This window comes from Mesocricetus auratus, unplaced genomic scaffold (genome assembly GCF_017639785.1).
Source record: "Mesocricetus auratus isolate SY011 unplaced genomic scaffold, BCM_Maur_2.0 Super-Scaffold_100011, whole genome shotgun sequence".
NCBI classification, from domain to species: Eukaryota; Metazoa; Chordata; class Mammalia; order Rodentia; family Cricetidae; genus Mesocricetus; species Mesocricetus auratus.
Genome location: NW_024429195.1, coordinates 50,021 through 68,970, shown reverse-complemented (window position 1 = coordinate 68,970; position 18,950 = coordinate 50,021).

Here is an 18,950-nt window from a genome sequence, read left to right as displayed (position 1 = left end):
TGTCAGCTCAATGAGAGCAGGGGCATTGTCTGGTTTGTTAGTGAATGTATCCACAGTGCCTAGCAAAATGCATGTACAAAACTGTCCTTCCTTCCTTCCTTCCTTCCTTCCTTCCTTCCTTCCTTCCTCCTTCCCACCCTCCCTCCCTTCCTCTCTTCCTTCCTTCCTTCTTTAAAAAGTGACGTGAAAAATAAAAAATAATTGGAATAATTTGAAGGATAAATGGTAATTCAAATAAAAAGACCACTTATTGTATGAGTGTACATCTTTTGGGTATATGCCTAGAAGTGGAATTGCTGGATCTTGTGGTAGACTGATTCCGTTTTTCTAAGGAATCTCCATACTGATCTCCAAGGTTAGGGTTAGGGTTTAGGGTTAGGGTTCAGGGTTCAGGGTTAGGATTAGGATTAGGGTTAGGGTTAGGGTTTAGGGTTAGGGATAGGGTTTAGGGGTTAGGGTTAGAGGGTTAGGGTTAGATTTAGGATTAGGGTTTGGGTTAGGGTTAGTGTGAGGGTTAGGGTGAGGGTTAGGTTTAGGGTTAGCGTTGAGAATCTACATGTGTAACTTCTTGAAAATTAATGATACAACACTGTTTGAGGATCTACACTTGTAACATATAGATACAACACTGTGTGAGAAACTACATGCGTAACTTCTTGAAAACTAACCATACAACTTTGTTTGAGAATATGCTCATGTAACTTATTGAAAAGCTACGATATATCACTGTGTGAGAAACTACATGGGTAACTTCTTGAAAACGAATTTTACAACACTGAGAGCAAAAATACATGCATAACTTCTTGAAAACTAACTATATAACACTTTATGAGAAACTACATGCATATCTTCTTGAAAACTAACAATACAACACTGTGTGAGATTCTACACGTTTAACTTATTGAAAACTATACAACACTGAGAAACTTCATGTGTAACCTCTTGAAAACTAACGATACCACACTGTGTGGGAATCTACATGTGTAACTTAATGAAAACAAACGATACAACAATGTGTGAGGACCTACATGTGTAACTTATTAAAAACTAACGATACAACAATGTTTGAGAACCTACATGCGTAAATTCTTGAAAACTAACGATACAACGTTGTGTGAGAATCTATATACGTAACTTCTTTTTTTTTAATTTTAAATAGCTTGTTTTACATGTCAATCCCAGTTCCCTCTCCCTCCCCCACTCCCTCACTCCCCATCTCCCCAGCCTCCCACCCTATTGCCAATTCCTTCCACATAGGGGATATCTAGAGTCTGTCATTTCACTCAGGGTAGGGTCCAGGCACTCCCCTAAGAGGCCAGGCTGAGAGAGCATCCCTCTTTGTGCTATGGGCACTCAATGACTGTTTGTATTCCAGGGATAGACACTGATCCACTGCTCAGGGCCCCATAGGTTGCCCAGGCCTTCTCACTGACACTCACATTCGGGGGTCCAGATCAGTCCCATGCTGGCCTCCCCGCTGTCGGTCTGGGGTCCAAGAGCTCTCCCCTGTTCAGATCAGCTGTCTCTGCTGGTTCTGCCAGCCCATTCTTTGCCAATTTGCTCATCACTCCTCTCTCTCTGTCACTGGGTTCCTTGGGTTCAGTTCAGTGCTTAATTGTGTGTGTTTGCCTCTGCTTCCCTCAGTCACTGGATGAAGGCTCCCGGATGGTTACAGACATCAAGTTCATTATCAGGAATGGGCATTCGTGGTGGTCTCTCCACTATTGCTTAGCTTGCCAATTGGTGTTATCCCTTTAGATCACTAGAGGTCACTCTGGTGCCTGATCTGTCTTCTAACTTATGATTCCCTCTTCCCCCTATTCTACCCCCCCACTCAAACTTCCTGTTCCCCCATGACCTACTCTCTCTTCCTCTTCTCCCCCTCTCTTCTTCCCAGCTCCTACTCCCCCCCCCCACCCCTCACCGTGTTCCCCATCCATTCAGAGGATCTTGTCTCAATCCTCTTCTCTTGGGTACTATGCATATCTTTTAGGTTCTTTCCTGTTTCCCAGATTATCAGTGGAAATGCAGACTGACACTATTCTGATCCATGTCTAAAATCCATATCTGAGTGAGTACATACCATGTTTGTCTTTTTGCGACTGGGTTACCTCACTCAGGATGGTTTCTTCCAGTGCTATACATTTACCTGCGAATTTCAAGATTCCATTGTTTTTTTTCTGCTGACTAATACTCCATTGTGTAAATGTACCACATTTTCTCTATCCACTCTCCAGTTGAGGGGCATCTAGGTTGCTTCCAGGTTCTGGCTATTACAAATAATGCTGCTATGAACATAGTGGAGCAGATGCCCTTGTTGTATGAATTTGCCTCATTTGGATATATGCCTAAGAGTGGAATTTCTGGGTCTTGTGGTAGATTAATTCCCATTTTCCTGAGGAATCTCCATACTGATTTCCAAAGTGGCTGTATGAGTTGGCACTCCCACCAGCAGTGGAGGATTGTTCCCCTCTTTCCACATCCTCTCCAGCATAAATTGTCTTCGATGTTTTTGATTTTAACCATTCTGACAGGAGTAAGATGGTATCTCAGAGTTCTTTTGATTTGCATTTCCCTGATGGCTAAGGATGTTGCGCACTTTCTTAAGTGTCTCTTGGCCATTTTAGCCTCCTCTATTAAGAATTCTCTATTTAGTTCTGTACCCCACCTTTTAATTGGATCCTTTGGTGTTTTGGAGACTTGCTTCTTGAGTTGTTTGTAATTTTTGGAGATTAGCCCTCTGTCAGATGTGGGGTTAGTGAATATCTTTTCCCATTCTGTGGACTGCCTTTTTGTCTTGTTGACTGTGTCTTTGCATTACAGAAGCTTTTTAGTTTCAGGAGGTCCCATTTGTTAATTGTCTATCTCAGTGTTTGTGCCACTGGTGTTATGTTTAGGAAGTGGTCTTCTGTACCAACTCGTTGAAGAGTATCTTCCACTTTCTCTTCTGAAAGTTTCAGTGTGGCTGGATTTATGTTGAGATATTTGATCCATTTGGACTTAAGTTTTGTACAAGGCCATAAACATGGATCTATCTGCAGTCTTCTGCATACCAGTACCCAGTTATGCCAGCACCATTTGTTGAAGATGCTTTCTTTTTTCCATTGTATAGTTTTAGCTTGTTTGTCAAAAATCAAGTGTTCGTAGGTGTGTGGGTTAAAATCAGGATTTTCAATTCGGTTCCATTGGTCTACATGCCTATTTTTGTGCTAATACCAAGCTGTTTTCAGGACTATAGCTCTATAATAGAGCTTGAAGTCAGGTATGGTGATGCCTCCTGAAGTTCCTTTATTGTATAGGGTTGTTTTGGCTATCCTGGGCCTTTTGTTTTTCCATATAAAGTTGATTAATGTTCTTTCCAGGACCTTGAAGAATTGTGATGGAATTTTGATAGGGATTGCATTGAATCTGCAGACTGCTTTTGGCAAGATTGCCTTTTTTATTATGTTGATCCTACCAATCCAAGAGCATGGGAGATCTTTCCATTTTCTGGTATCCTCTTTGATTTCTTTCTTTAAAGACTCAAAGTTGTTGATATACAAGTCTTTCACTTCCTTGGTTAACATTATCCCCAGATATTTGATGCTGTTTATGGCTATTGTAAAGGGTGATGTTTCTCTGATTTCTTTCTCAGTCACTTCATCATCTGTATATAATAGGGCCACTGATTTTTTTGAGTTTACCTTGTATTCTGCCACATTGCTGAAGGTGTTTATCAGCTCTAGGAGTTCCCTTGCGGAGTTTTTCGGGTCACTTATGTAAACTATCATATCATCTGCAAATAGTGAAAGTTTGACTTCTTCTTTTCCTATTTGTATCCCCTTTATCTCCTTTTGTTGTCTTATTGCTGTAGCTATAACTTCAAGTACAATATTGAAGAGATATGGACAGAGTGGACAGCCTTGTCTTGTTCCTGATTTTAGAGGAGTTGTGTTGAGTTTCTCTCCATTTAGTTTGATGTTAGCTGTTGGTTTACTGTATATTGCTTTTATTATATTCAGGTATGTTCCTGTTATCCCTGATCTCTCTAGGACCTTTATCATGAAGGGGTGCTGGATTTTGTCAAAGGCTTTTTCAGCATCTAGTGAGATGATCATGTGGTTTTTCTTTTGCAGTTTGTTTATATGGTGGATTACATTGATAGATTTTCTAATGTTGAACCATCCCTGCATTCCTGGGATGAAGCCTACTTGATCATGGTGGATGATTTTTCTGATGTGTTCTTGAATCCGGTTTGCGAGTATTTTATTGAGTATTTTTGCATCGATGTTCATGAGGGAAATTGGTCTATAGTTCTCTTTCTTAGTTGTGTCTTTGTGTGGCTTGCATATCAAGGTAATTGTAGCCTTGTAAAAAGAGTTTGGCAGTGACCCTCCTTCTATTGAGTGGAATACTTTGAGGAGTATTGGAATTAGCTCTTCTTTGAATTTCTGGTAGAATTCTGCACTGAAGCCATCTGGGCCTGGGCTTTTTTGTTTGGGAGACTTTTGATGACTGCTTCTATTTCATTAGGGGTTCTAGGTCTGTTTAGATTGTTTATCTGCTCTTGATTTAGTTTTGGCAAGTGATATCTATCCAGGAAATTGTCCATTTCCTTTAAATTTTCGAATTTTGTGGAGTACAGATTTTTGAAGTATGCCCTGATGATTCTCTGGATTTCCTCAGAGTCCGTTGTTATGTCCCCTTTTTCATTTCTGATTTTGTTAATTAGCATGCTCTTTCTCTGTCTTTTGGTTAGTTTGGACAGAGGTTTGTCTATTTTGTTGATTTTCTCAAAGAACCAACTCTTTGTTTCATTGATTCTTCTCAGTGTTTTCCTGGTTTCTACTTGATTGATTTCAGCCCTCAATTTGATTATTTCCTGGCATCTGCTCCTCCTGGGTGAGTTTGCTTCTTTTTGTTCTAGAACATTCAGCTGTGCTATTAATTCTCTAGTATGACTGTTCTCCAGTTTCTTCATGTGGGCACTTAGTGCTATAAACTTTCCTCTCAACACTGCTTTCAAAGTGTCCCATAAGTTTGTGTATGTTGTGTCTTCATTCTCATTGAATTCGAGGAAGTCTTTAATTTCTTTTTTTATTTCTTCCTTTACCCAGGGATGGTGCAATTGTGCATTGTTTAATTTCCATGACTTTGTAGGGTTTCTGTGATTTGTGTTATCGTTGAATTCTAATTTTAATGCATGGTGGTCTGATAAGATACAGGGGGTTATTCCAATTTTTTTTGTATCTGTGGAGATTTGCTATGTTTCCTATTATGTGGTCAATTTAGAGAAGCTTCCATGTGGCACTGAGAAGAAGGTATATCCCTTTGTGTTTGGGTGGAATGTTCTATAGATGTCTGTTAAACCCAGTTGGGTCATAACTTCTATTAGTTCTTTTGTTTCTTTGTTAAGTTTCTGTCTGGAGGTCCTGTCTAGTGGTGAGAGTGGAGTGTTGAAATCTCCTACTATTAGTGTGTGAGATTTTATGTGCATTTTGAGCTTTAGTAATGTTTCTTTCACAAATGTAGGTGCCTTTGTATTTGGGGCATAGATGTTTAAAATTGAGACTTCATCTTGATGTACTTTTCCTGTGATGAATATTAAGTGTCCTTCTTCATCTCTTTTGATTGATTTTAATTTACTTTGTTAGATATTAGGATTGCTACACCCGCTTGTTTCTTGGGACCATTTGATTGGAAGATCTTTTTCCAACCCTTTACTCTGAGATACTTTGATGTTGAGATGTGTTTCTTGTATGCAGCAGAAGGAAGGGTTCTGTCTTCGTATCCATTCTGCTAGTCTGTGTCTTTTTATAGGCAAGTTGAGGCCATTGACATTGTGGGATATTAATGACCATTGATTGATGATTCTTGTTTGTGCTTGATTTATTGTTAGTGAAGTTATTTTGTGTAGTTTATCCTCCCCTTTTCTTTTTGTGTTTTGTAAAGTGGGATTATATATTGCCTGTGTCTTTGTGAGTGTAGTTATCTTCCTTGGATCAAGGTTTTTCCTTCTAGCATTTTCTGTAGAGCTGGATTCATGGCTACATATTGTTTAAATCTGGCTTTCTCATGGAATATTTTGTTTTCTCCATATATGGTAATTGAAAGCTTTCCTGGATATAGTAGTCTGGGCTGGCATCCTTGTTCCCTTAGTGTTTGTAGGACATCTATCCAGGATCTTCTGGCTTGCATCGTTTCCATTGAGAAGTCAGGTGTAATTCGGATAGGTCTGCCTTTGTATGTTACTTGGCCTTTTTCTTTAGCTGCTCTTAATATTTTCTCTTTACTCTGTAGGTTTGATGTTTTGATTATTATATGGCGAGGTGACTTCTTTTTCTGGTCCAGCCTATTTGGTGTTCTGTAAGATTCTTGTATTTTCATAGGCATATCTTTCTTTAGGTTAGGGAAGTTTTCTTCTATGATTTTGTTGAATATGTTTTCAGTACCTTTGAGTTGTATTTCTTCGCCTTCTTCTATACCTATTATTCTCAGGTTTGGCTTCTTCACGGTATCCCATATTTGTTGGATATTTTGTGTTAAGGATTTGTTGGTTTTGAGATTTTCTTTGGTTGACGATTCTATATCCTCTAATGAGTCTTCAGCACCTGAGATTCTCTCTTCTATCTCTTGTATTCTATTGGTGATACTTGCATCTGTAGTTCCTGATCGTTTACCCAGCTTCTCTATTTCCAGCATCCCCTCGTTGTGTGTTTTCTCTATCATTTCTATTTCAGCTTTCAATCCTTCAACTGTTTGAGTTATTTCCTTCATTTTTTGGTTGTTTTTTTCTTGGTGCTCTTTAGATTCTTTGAGAGATTTGTTTATTTCTTGAATTTCTCCCCCAATTTCATGGATTTTCTTGTTTGTTTATTCTTCTATTTCTTTAAGGGATTTCCTCGTTTCTTCTTTGAGGGTCTCTACATCTTCATGAAATAATTTTTAAGGTCTGTCTCCTCTGCTTCGTCTATGTAGTGCTTTTTGGGTCTTCTTGGTGTTGGTTCCCTAGATTCTGGTGGAGTCATGTTGGTCTTTCTATTGCTGAGTGAGCTCTTATTCTGTCTTCTTCCCATCTCTTCTTCCAGTGGGTGCTGGTGGCGTCTTTCCATCTCTACTGGTCTCCTTCCTTCCTGAAGCTGAAGCTGGGGATGCTGACACTGAAGCTTAAGCTGAAGCTGGGGTTGCCGGAGGTTGGGGCCTGGAAGGGCTGATGTCTTTCCTGTGTGGGTGGGTCTTCTGGATGCCAGGAGCAGCCATAGAAGATCGAGGGGATAAGTGTTGGGCAGGGGATGTGGGGGTGTCCCTGCTGGAGACCCAATCTCACCTGAAGCTGGGCTCGCCCTACTGAGCACATTTCTAAACAGACATGTAAGTCTGAACACAGATTGAGGCATAGAAGGGATTGACTGAGTATGTTTCTAGACAGACAACTCTGTGTAGACACAAACAGAAGCATGGAAGGGATAGACTTAGCACATTTTTAGACAGACAACTCTGTGTGGACAGAGCCAGAGGGATAGTAGGGATAGACTGAGCATATTCTAGACAGACAACTCTGTATGGACTCAGACAGAAGAATTGAATGTATAGACCTTCTCAGGGTTCTAGACAGACAAATCTGTGTGTTCACAGACAGAGGCATAGAAGGGATAATCTGAGCATGTTTCTTGACAGACAATTCTGTGTGGGCCTGGCAGATGCAGCGAAGTGGTTGACTGAGCATGTTTCTAAACAGACAACTCTGTGTCGACACAGAAACAGGAATAGAAGGGACAGACTGACCACGTATCTAGACAGACAACACTGTGTGGAAAAAAATCAGATGCTTAGAAGGGATAGACTGAACAGTTTTTGAGACAGACACCTCTGAATGTAAACAGACAGAGGCATAGAAGGGACAACTTAGCAAGTTTCTAGACAGAGAACTCTGTGTGGAAAAATCAGATGCATAACAGGGATAGACAGAGCACGTTTCTAAACAGACAACTCTTTGTAGACAGAGACAGAGGCATAGAAGGGGTACACTGAGCATGTTTCTAGACAGACAACTCTGTCTGGACACAGACTGAGATATAGAAGGGCATTACAGAACACGTTTCTAGACAGACAACACTGTATAGACACATACAGAGGCATGGAAGGGATAGACTTAGCCCATTTCTAGACAGACAACTCTGTGTGGATGCATACAGAGGGATAGAAGGGATAGACTGACAAAGTTTCTAGACAGACAACTCTATGTGGACACGATTGAAGGGATAGACTGAGCACATTTCTAGAAGACAAGTTTGTGTGGACACAGAGAGAGTCATAGAAGTGATAGACTGAGCATGTTTCTAAACAGACTACTCTGTGTGAACACAGACAGAGGGATAGAAGGGATAGACTGAGCACGTTTCTAGAAAGACAAATCTGAGTGGACAGAGACAGAGGGACAAAAGGGTTGACTGAGCACATTTCTAGACAGACATCTTTGTGTGCACACAGACAGGATAGAAGTGATAGACTGAACACGTTTCTGGACAGACAACTTTGTGTGGACACAGATGAGGCATAGAAGGGATTGACAGAGCATGTTTCTAGATAGACAACCCTGTATAGACATAAACAGAGGCATGGAGGGCATAGACTTATCATGTTTCTAGACAGACAACTCTTTGTGGATGCAGACAGATGGATAGAAGGGATGGACTGAGCAAGTTTCTAGGCAGACAAATCTGTGTGGACACGGATAGATGGAGCACATTTCGAGACAGACAATTCTGTGTGGACACAGAGATAGTTATAGAAGAGATAGACTGTGCACATATCTAGACAGACAATACTGAGTGGGCAGAGACAGAGAGATAAAATGGATAGACTGAGCATGTTTATGACAGATAACACTGTCTGTTCACAGACTCAGGCATAGCAGGGATACACTGAGCACAATTCTAGACAAAGAACTCTCTCTGGACACATACTGAGGCATAGAAGGGATTTATTGAGCACGTTTCTAGACAGACAGCTCTGTGTGTACACAGACAGAGGCATAAAAGGGATAGACTGAGCATGTTTCTAGACAGACAACTCTGTGTGGACTCTGAGGGATAGAAGGGATAGGCTAGCAAGTTTCTAGACAGAAAACTCTGTGTAGATGTAGACAAAGTCACAGAAGTGATAGACTGAGCATGTGTCTTGACAGAAATCTCTGTGTGGACAAACAGAGGCATAACACGGACAGACTGAGCATGTTTCTAGAGGGACAATTCTGTGTTGACAAAGACTGAGGTATAGAAGGGATAGACTGAGCATATTTATAGACAGTCTACTCTGTGTGGACACAGACAGAGCCATAGAAGGGATAGACTGAGCATGTTTCTAGACAAACAACTCTGTGTGGACCTGGCAGAGGCAGAGAAGGGATAGACACAACACTTTTCTAGACAGACAGCTCTTTGTGAACACAGACAGAGGCATGGAAGGGACAGAATGATCACGTTTCTATACAGAAAACTCTGTGGAGACAGAGACAGAGGCATAGAAGGGATAGACTGAGCACATTTCTAGAAGACAACTTTGTGTGGACACAGACAGATACAGAGAAGGGATAGAATGAGAAGGTTTCTAAACAGACAACTCTGTGAGGACACAGACAGAAGCATAGAAGTAATAGAATGAGCATTTTTCTAGACAGAAATTTGAGTGGACAAAGACAGTAATAGCCTGAGCATGTTTCTATAAAACAGAGGGATAGAAGGGATAGTCTGAGCACATTTCAAGACAGACAACTCTGAGTGGACAAAGAGATAGAAGGTATAGAGTGAGCATGTTTGTAGGCACACAACTCTGTGCGGACACAGACAGAAGCATAGAAGGGATAGACTGAGCATGTTTCTAGAAAGACAAGTCTGTATGGATACAAACAGAGAGGTACAAGGGATAGAGTGTGCACATTTCTAGGTAGACAACTCTGTGAGGACACAGACAGAGGCATAGACGGGATAGACTGAGCAAGTTTCTAGACAGACAACTTTGAGTGGACACAGACAGAGGCATAGAAGGGATAGACTGGGCAACTATCAAAACAGACATACAAGTATGTGAGGATACAAACAGAGGCATAGATGGGGATGATTGAGAACATTTCTAGACAGACAACTCTTGGGGGACACAGAGAGCTAGAAGTATATACTGAGAAACTTTCTAGACAGACAACTATGTGAGGATACACACAGAGGCCTAAATGATGTAGATTGAGAACATTTCTTAACAGACATCTCTAGGGGGACACAGACAGATAGAAGTGATATAATGAGCATATTTATAGATACACAATTTTGTGTGGACACAGACAGAGCCATAGAAGTGATATACTGAGCATGTTTCTTGACAGACAACTCAGAATGTATACAGACAAAGGCATAGTTAGGGTAGATTGAGCACGATTCTAGAAATAAACTCTGTGTGGACAGAGAGGGATAGAAGGGATAGACTGAGCACGTTTGTAGACAGACAACACTGGGTGGAGACACACAAGAGTCATAGAAGGGATAGACTGAGCAAGATTCTAGAGAGACAACACTGTGTGGATGCAGACTCTGGCATAGAAGGGATAGACTGAGCAACAGTCTAGAAAGACATCGCTGTGTGGACACAGACAGATGTACAAGAGGGAGAGACTGAGCATGTTTCTAGACAGACAACTGTGGCTGGAGACAGAGAGGTATAGTAGGGATAAACTCAGCACATTTCTAGACAGACTACTCTATGAGAACTCAGACTGAGGCACAGAAGGGATAGACTTAGCACGTTTCTTTTCAAACAACTATGGGTGGACACCAACAGAATGATAGAAGAGATAGACTGAGCACATTTTTAGAAAGACAACTCTGTGAGGACACACAGAGGCAAAGAAGTGATAGACTGAGAAACTTTCTAGACAGACAACTCTGAATGTACAGAGACATGGGTAGAGTAGGGATAGACAAAACAAGTTTCTAGACAGACAAATCTTTGTGGACTCAGACTGAGGCATAGAATCTATAGACATAGCACATTTCTAGACAGACAACACTCTGTGAACTCATTCAGAGGGATAAAAGGGATAGAAGGAGCATGTTTTTATACATACAACTCTGTGTAGACACCAACAGAGGCATAGTAGGTATAGACTAAGCACATTTCTAGACAGACACCTCTGTGTGGATAACAGAGGCATAGAAGGGATATACTGAGCAAGTTTCTGACTGTCAACTTTGAGTGGACACAAAGAGGAATAGTATGGATAGACTGAACATGTTTCTAGATAGACAACTGTGTGAGGACACAGACTGAGGCTTAGAAGGGATATGCTTAGCACATTTCTAGACCAAAAAACTATGGGTGGACACAGACAGAGGGATAGAAGGGATACACTGAGCATGTTTTCAGAAAGACAACTCTGTGAGGACACAAACAGAGGCATAGAAGGGCTAGACTGAGTAACTTTCTAGACAGACAACTCTGAATGTATACAGACAGAGGCATTAATGGGGTAGATTGAGCACTTTTCTATACAGACAACTCTGTGAGGACACAGAAGAAAAGAAGGGATACACTGAGTATGTTTCTAAACAGACAACTCTGGGTGGACACAGAAAGAGGCATAGAAGGGACAGTCTGAGTCTTTTCTATATATGGACACAGACACAGAGATAGAAAGGATAGAGTTAGCATGATTCTAGGCAGACAAATCTGTGTGGACACAGACGGAGTCAAAGAAGGGATAGACTGAGCACCTTTTAGACAGACAACACTATGTGGACACAGACAGATATATAGTAGTGTAAAAAGAGCAAGTTACTAGACAGATAACTCTGTGTGGACACAGACAGAGGCATAGAAGGGATAGACTGTGCTCATTTCTAGAGAGACAACTCAGTGTGGACACAGACAGAGGCACAGAATGGACAGACTGAGCACGTTTCTAGACAAACAACTCTGAGTAGACACAGACAGAGGGATAGTAGTGATAGACTGAACACGTTTCTAGACAGACAATTTTTTGTGAACACGGACTGAGGCATAGAAGGGATAGACTTAGCATGTGTTTAGACAGACACCTCTTGTGTGGAAGCAGACAGAGGGTTGAGGAATAGAATTAGCACATTTTTATATAGACAACTCTGTATGGATACAGACAGAGTCATAGATGGTGTAGATTGAGCACATTTCTATATAAACAGTGCTGTATGGACACAGAGGGATAGAAGGGATAGACTGAGCATGTTTCCAGACAAACAACTCGGTATAGAAACAGACAGAGGCACAGAAGGTAAAGACTAAGCAGGATTCTGGACAGAAAACTGTGTGTGGACACAGACAGAGTCATAGAAGGTATAGACTGAGCAAGTTTCTAGACAGATGACACTGTGTGGTCACAGATAGATTCACATAAGGGATAGACTGAGTATGTTTCTAGACAGACAACTCTGTGTGGACGCAGATATTGTTATAAAAGGAATAAACTGAGCATGTTTCTCAAACGACAACTCTTGTGGACACAGACAGAGGCATAGAAGGGATATCCTGAGCATCTATTTAGACAGACAACTATGTGAGGCTACAGACAGAGTCATAGATGGGGTAAATTTAGAACATTTCTAGACAGACAACTCTGGGGGGACACAGAGGGATAGATGGGGTAGACTGAGCATATTTCTAGACTCACAACTCTGTGTGGACCTATGGAGGCATACAAGAGATGGCCTGAGCACATTTCTAGACAGACAACTCTGAGTGGACATAGAGATTTATAGTGGTTATAGACTGAGCACGTTTCTAGACAGACAACTCTGTGTGAACACAGACTGGTATATAGAAAGGATAGACTTTGTCCGTTGCTAGACAGACAAATATGTGTGGACACAGACAGAAGCATAGAAGGCATAGACTGATCAATGTTTCAAACCAGGCAACTCTGAGTGGACACAGACAGTGAGACACTGAAGGGATAGACTGGTCAACATTTCTAGACATTTCTAGAAGGGGTGGACACAGACAGAGGGATAGAAGGGATAGACTGAGCATGTTTTTGGACAAACAACTCTGTATGGACACAGACAGAGGCAAAGAAGGAATAGACTGAGCACAGTTTCTTGACAGACAACTCTCTGGGGACACAGACAGAGGCATAGAAGATATAAATTGAGTACATTTCTAGACAGACAACTGTGAGAGGACAGAGAGTGACAGAAGCGATAGAATGAGCAGGTTTCTAGACAGACAACTCTATGTGGACACTGACTGAGGCATAGAAGTGATAGACTGAACAAGTTTCTAGACAGACAAACATGTGTGGATACAGAGGGATAGAAGCAATAGACTTAGCCATTTTCTAGATAGACAACTCTGTGTGAAGACAGACAGAGGCGTAGAAGTAATAGACTGAGCATGTTTCTAGACAGACAAGTCAGTGTAGACACATACAGAGACTTGGAAGGGAAAGTCTTATCATGTTTCTAGATAGACAAATCTGTGTGGACACAGACAGATGCATAGAAATTATAGACTACACTTGTTTCTAGATAGACAAATCTGTGTGGACACAGACAGATGCATAGAAGGGCTAGACTGAGTAAATTTCTAGACAGATAACTCTGAATGGACACAGAGGTATAGACGGGACAGAGAGGGCACATTTCAAGACAGACAGCTCTGTGTGGACACAGACATGGGCATAGAAAGGAAAGACTTAGCATGTTTCTGTAGAGAGTACACTGTGTGGACTCACAGAGAAGCATAGAAGGTATAGACTGAATATGTTTCTAGACAGACAACTATGTGTGGACTCAGACAGATGCATACAAGGTATAGACTGAGCACGTTTCCAGACAGACAAATCTGTTTGGAAATATACAGAGGCATAGAAAGTATAGAGTGTACATGTTTCTAGACAGACAACTCTGTGTGGACACAGACAGAGTGACAGAAGGGAAAGACAGAGCACATTTCTAGACAGACAACTCTGTGCGGACAAACAGAGAGACATAGAAGGGATAGACTGAGGGTGTTTCTAGACTGACAACTATGAGTGGACTCAGACAGAGAGATAGAAGGAATCGACTGATCGTGTTTCTATCCAGGCAACTCTGAGTGGACACAGACAGTGAGACACAAGGGATAGGCTGAGCAATATTGTAGACAGTCAACTTGGTTGGACACAGACAGAGGTATAGAAGGGATATAGAGAGAACGTTTCTAGACAGACAATTCTGAGTGGACACAGACACAGAGGCAAAGAAGGGACAGACTTAGAGAGTTACTTGACAGACAACTCTCTGTGGCCACAGACAGAGGCATAGAAGATATAAATTGAGTACATTTCTAGACAGACTACTTTGAGAGGACACAGAGTGATAGAAGGGATAGAATGAGCAGGTATCTAGACAGACAACTCTATGTGGACACTGACAGAGGCATAGAAGTGATAGACTGAACAAGTTTCTAGACAGACAAACATGTGTGGATACAGAGGGATAGAAGGAATAGACAGCCATTTTCTAGATAGACAACTGTGTGTGGACACAGACAGAGGTATAGAAGTAATAGACCGAGGGTGTTTCTAGAAAGACAACCCAGTGTAGACACATACAGAGACTTGGAAGGGAAAGTTTTATTATGTTTCTAGAGAGACAAATTGTGTGGACAAAGACAGAGGCATAGAAGAATAGACTGAGAATGTTTCTAAGCAAACGACACTGTGTGGAAACAGACAGAGGGATAGAAGGGATAGACTGAGTAAGATTCTTGACAGACAACTCTGTGTGGACACAGATGCATAGAAGGGATAGATTAGGTAAATTTCTAAACAGATAACTCTGAATGGACACAGACAGAGATATAGAAAGGATATAGAGAGAGCACATATAAAGAGAGGCAACTCTGTGTGGACACAGACAAGAGCATAGAAGGGATATACAGAGCATGTTTCTAGAGAGACAACTCTGAGTGGCCACAGGGAGAGGCATTGAAGGGATAGACTGAGCAAGTTTGTAGACAGACAACTCAGTGTGGACACAGGCACAGGCATAGAAGGGATAGACGAGGTAGTTTCTTTACAGACAACTCTCTGTGGACACAGACATAGGCATAAAAGGGACAGACGGAGATAGTTTCTTGACAGACAACATTCTGTGGACACAGACAGAGGCATAGAAGTTACAGACTGAGCACATTTGTAGAGAGACAACTGTGAGAGGACACAGGGGACAGAAGGGATAGAATGAGCAGGTTTCTAGACAGACAAATCTATGTGGACACTGACAGAAGCATAGATGTGATAGACTGAACATGTTTCTAGACAGACAAACCTGTGTAGATACAGAGGGATAGAAGGAATAGACTTAGCCAGTTTCTAGATAGACAACTCTGTGTGGACACAGACAGAGGCATAGAAGTAACAGAATGAGCATGTTTCTAGAAGGACAACTCAGTGTAGACACATACAGAGACTTGGAAGGGAAAGTCTTATCATGTTTCTAGAGAGACAAATCTGTGTGGACACAGACAGAGGCATAGAAGGATAGACTGAGAACATTTCTAGACAGAAAACACTGTGTAGAAACAGACAGAGGCATAGAAGGGAAAGATTTAACACGTTTCCAGAAAGAAAAATCTGTGTGGACACATAGAGAGGCATGGAAGGGATTGACTGATCACATTTCTAGAGAGAAAACTCTGTGTGGATGCAGAAAGGTTCATAGAAGTGATAGACTCAGCAGGTTTCTAGATAGACAACTATGTATGGCCACAAACAGAGTAAGAAGGGACAGAGTGAGCACGTTTATAGACAGACAACTCTGTGTGCACACGGACAGAGGCATAGAAGTTATAAACAGACCATGTTTCTAGACAGACAACTCAGTGTGGATGCAGACAGAGGGATAGAAGGGATAGACTAAACAAGTTTCTAGACAGACAACATAATATGGACTCAGACAGAGGCATAGAAGGAATAGACTGAGCATGTTTCTAGACAGACAACACAGTGTGGACACAGACAGAGGCATAGAAGTAATAGACTGAGCACATTTCTAGACACACAACTCAGTGTAGACACATACAGAGACTTGGAACGGAAAGTCTTATTACATTTCTAGAGAAACAAATCTGTGTGGACACAGACAGAGGCATAGAAGGGACAGACTGAGAACGTTTCTAGACAGACAACATTTGTGGACACAGACCTAGGCATATAAGGGATAGACTGTGCACGTTTCTAGACAGGCAACTTTGAGTGGACACAGACAGAGAGATAGAAGAGAATGACAGAGCACTTTTATGACATACAACTCTGTGTGGACATAGACAGAGGCATAGAAGTGATAGACTGAGGAATTTTCTAGACAGACAACACTGTATGGACACAGACAGCAGTGTAGAAGGGATAGAGAGAGCACATTTTGAGACAGCCAACTCTGTGTGGACACAGACAGGGGCATAGTAGGGATAGACTACACAGATTTCTAGACAGGCAACCCTGTGTATGGACAGACAGAGGCATAGAAGGTATAGACTGAGTGATTTTCTTGACAGACAACTCTGTGTACAGAGACAGAGGCATAGAAGGGATAGGCTGAGAAAATTTCTAGACAGTCAACCCTGATTGGACACAGATAGAGGTATACATGGATATAGTGAGAAAGTTTCTAGACAGACAACTCTGAGTGGACACAGACAGAGGGATAGAAGGGACAGACTGAGATAGTTTCTTGACAGACAACTGTCTGTGGACCCAGACATAGGCATAGAATTTATAGACTGAGCACATTTCTAGACAGACAACTGTGAGGGGACACAGAGGACAGAAGGGATAGATTGAGCAGGTTTCTAGACAGCCGAGTCTATGTGAAAACTGACAGAAGCATAGATGTGTTAGACTGAACAAGTTTCTAAACAGACAAACCTGTGTGGATACAGAGGGATTGAAGGCATAGACTTAGCCAGTTTCTAGATAGACAACACTGTGTGGACACAGACAGTGGCATAGAAGTAATAGACTGAGCACATTTCTAGACAGACAACTCAGTGTAGACACATACAGAGACTTGGAAGGGAAAGTCTTATCACATTTCTAGAGAGACAAATCTGTGTTGACATAGACAGAGGCATAGAGGGTTAGACTGAGAATGTTTCTAGACAGACAGCACTGTGTGGAAACAGACAGAGGCATAGAAGGGAAAGACTTAGCATGTTTCCAGACAGAAAAATCTGTGTGGACACACAGAGAGGCATAGAAGGGATTGATTGAACACATTTCTAGAGAGAAAACTCTGTGTGGATGCAGAAAGGGGCATAGAAGTGATAAACTCAGCATGTTTCTAGACAGACAACTATGTATGGGCACAAACAGAGAGTAAGTAGGGACAGAGTGAGCACGTTTGTAGCCAGACAACTCTATGTGAACACATACAGACGCATAGAAGGTATAGTGTGAGCACATTTCTAGACAGAAAACTTTGAGTGGACACAGACAGAGGGATAGTAGGGATAGACTGAGCACATTTCTAGACAGACAATTCTTTGTGAACACAGACTGAGGCATAGAAAGGATAGACTGAGCAACTTTCTAGACAGACACCTCTGAATGCACACAGACAGAGGCATAGTTGGTGTAGATCGAGCACATTTCTAGACAAAAAACTCTGTGAGGACACAGAGGGATAGAAGGGATAGAATGAGCATGTTTCTAGACAGAGAACACTGTGTGAACACAGACAGAATCATAGAAGGATAGACTGAGTAGGTTCCTAGACAGACAACTCTGAGTAGACATAGACAGAGATATCGAAGAGATACATGAGCACGATTCTAGACAGACAACTCTGTATTGACACAGACAGAGACATACATGGTGTAAATTGTGCATGTTTCTAGAAAGACAACTTTCTGTGGACACAGAGGGATAGAAGGGATAGACTGAGCACATTTCTAGAGAGACAACTATATGTGGACACAGACAGAGGCCTAGAAGGGATAGACTGAGCACATTTTTAGACAGACAACTGTGTGTGAACACATAGAGGGATAGAAGGGATAGACTGAGCACATTTCTAAACAGAAACCTCTGTGTGGACACTGACTGAGGCAGAGAAGAAATAGACTGAGCAACTTTCTAGACAGACTACTCTGTTGAACACAGAGTCATAGAAGGGGTAGACTGAGTATATTTCTAAACTGAGATTTGTGGACACAGACAGAGTGATAGAAGGGATAGACTTAGCACGTTTCTAGATAAACAACTCTGTGTGCACGCAGATAGCATGATAGAACTGATAAAGTGAACATTATTTTAGACAGACTACTCTGTGTGGACACAGACAGAGGCATAGAAGTGATAGAACAAACCAATTTTTAGACAGACTACTCTGAATATATACAGACCAAGGCATATATGTTGTAGGTTGAGCATGTTTCTAGACAGACAACTCTGCGTGGAAGCAGAGAGCATGATAGAACTGATAAACTGAGCACGTTTTTAGACAGACAGCTCAGTGTGGAAACAGACAGAGGCATAGAGGGATAGACTAAGCATATTTCTAGACAGAAATGTGTGGACACAGACACAGGGATAGAAGGGATAGACTGAGCACATTTTTAGACAGAAACCTCTGTGAGGACACAGACTGAGGCAATGAAGGGATAGACTGAGCAACTTTCTAGACAGACAACTCTGTTGAACACAGACAGAGTCATAGAACGGTTAGACTGAGTATATTTCTAGACTGAGATTTGTGGACACAGACAGAGTGATAGAAGGGATAGACTTCACACCTTTCTAGGCAAAAAACTCTGTGTGGACACAGATAGCGTGATAGCACTGATAAACTGAGCACGTTTTTAGACAGACAGCTCTGTGTGGACACAGACAGATGCATAGAAGGGATAGACTGAGCAATTTCAAGACAGAAATCTCTGTATGGATACAGAAAGAGTGATAGAAGGGA